We start from the raw sequence: 2,300 nt of genomic DNA on the forward strand, positions 1-2,300 counted from the left end.
AAATATATTTTTATTGAATTTCATAAGAAGAAATAAACAACTTTTTAAAGAAAACCAAGGAAGAGAATATCCAGGAGTAGAACAATATTGTCAAAAGCCACAAAGAGGTTAAATGAGGGCAGAAAACAGGAAAAATGCTATCACATTTAGCAATTGAGATTATTGGTAACCTTGGAGGAAGTAATTTCAGTGGAGTGATAGAGTCAGAAGCCAGATTGCAAGAGGTTGAAGAGTGGGAGGTGAAGAAGTGGAGGCAAAGCCTTTAAATGGCTTTTTGTAGGAGTTTAGTTATGAAAGAGAGAAAACATACAGCATGAAAATGCAAGGCACCAAGGGTGAAGAGATTTTTAAAGAATTGGACTTGGGTGTTTATATAGTAGATTCATGGAGACTAAAAACTCAAAGGGCTGGGAAATGGGAAGTGATCCTAGAGTCAGGATCCTGGGGGAAATGGGAGAAGTTCATACCAAAGGCAGAAGAGTAGCCTTATGAAAAAGTAGATCTACTTCTTCCTCAGAAATAGAAAGCAAAGGAGAGTAAAAGATTATGTAGGAGTTTTGAGGGAAAGAAAAGAGAAAGGGCTCCAGAATATAGCTTCTATTTTCTCAAAAAAAAAAAAAAAAAAAGAGTAGAAAACAAGGTTTTATGCTGAAAAGCATCAGATTGTAGGATGTTTGTTGAGGGAGCAAAGATTTATATACCAGATTCACTAAGACAGGGAACTCAATTTTTTCCAAAAAATAAATAATTCTTTAAGATACACGAGACTACCAAAATACAAATTTAAAAATTTTAGCTCATTTTCCCACTTATTTTCATCCTTAAAAACAAAATACAGCTGATATGACCAATAGTCTTCTCTGATTGTGTCAACAGTAAGAAAAAACCAACTGTGGAGGGGTCTCCCGACAAAAGTATTAGAAACCAAATATTTCTCTCACAAAGAGATAAAAAAATTTGATAAGATAGTAGGAAACAAGAAATAATTCACCGTCAAATTTAACAAGGAAAGCTACTGAGTTGCTATTGGCAGTTATTGTTATCCTTTTTGTTTAGACAACTGGTTTTCTTTGCCTAACTTAGTACCTCTTCAAAATAATTGAGTTTAAAAGAAAATGTATATTGCATATTTTCATAAGTAGGAGAGTGATTTTAGATTTTTAAGTAAAAATCACTCAGAAAAATCTAAAAGGATCCAAAGCAGAACAAAGAGAATAATATACACAATAACCCAGTAATGTAAATGAACACAATACTTAGACAAGAAAAATTAGAAAAAAATATTATGATCAATGTTTCTTCCCAATGACTATTAAAACATTTTCTTAGCAATTCTGTTAAGAAATGATAAGTACAAGGGTGGAATGTTACATGTTCTATCCTTCCCAAGTGCTATACCAAATAATTTAACTTGCTTTTTTCTAAAAGAAGGTTCTATTGGGTAAGAAAGTGATTGCTGTGTAAAAACAAAATGCAGTAATAAACATTTTTTAAAAAGATTGTTAAAATACTATTATGCTACAAGGAGCCATCATTTTGTAATAGCAATTTCAATGGCAATTTCGGATGGCAACTGTTGAGGGTTCTGATTCTCAATGCTAAGAATACAAACATATCTCCTTGCCTGCAGTGCCTTTAGCTTGATTTCAGGTTTTTCTCTAGCAAGCATGTTCTCTTTCCAGGACAGAGAAGTGGTGGGCAACATTCTAGAGAAAATGATGCTGTACCAAATGGCATCAAAGTATCAAATTCATTTCTTAAAAATATTTTTATTGCTACCTTTTATTTTTACATCATCTTCATTTCCAATCATGAAGCACCCTGCTCTCTTACCCAGTGAGTGAGCTGTTTGAATTGTTTCTCATAATAGAGAATAAAAACAAGAATAAATGTTCGAAGGGTTTCTGAAGGTACATGCAACACCCCACAACCATAATCCCTTTTCTGGGCAAAAAATGGAGGGAAGCAAATTCTCTCTGAGGGCAAGATTGACTTTTAATATTATGTGGGTGTTCATTTTTGTTCTTTCTTTTTATCATATATTTTGTTTTAAGTTTTTAAGTTATCATGTATTTTGTTTTAAGTGTTAAGTTTTAAGTTATTATGTATTTTGTTTTCTTGGTTCTGCTTAATTGTATCATTTTCTTTCAATTTTAATTCCCAGAAATATGAAGGAAAAAAAAAGCAGGAGAATTCTGATCATTTCTACTACATACCATGCAGCATTCATCCCTACTCCAACTTGAAGAGCAGCAATATTACACACTTAATTCAACACACGAAGTGATGTCACTGGGACC

This window comes from Sminthopsis crassicaudata, chromosome 4 (assembly GCF_048593235.1).
Source record: "Sminthopsis crassicaudata isolate SCR6 chromosome 4, ASM4859323v1, whole genome shotgun sequence".
Taxonomy (NCBI): Eukaryota; Metazoa; Chordata; class Mammalia; order Dasyuromorphia; family Dasyuridae; genus Sminthopsis; species Sminthopsis crassicaudata.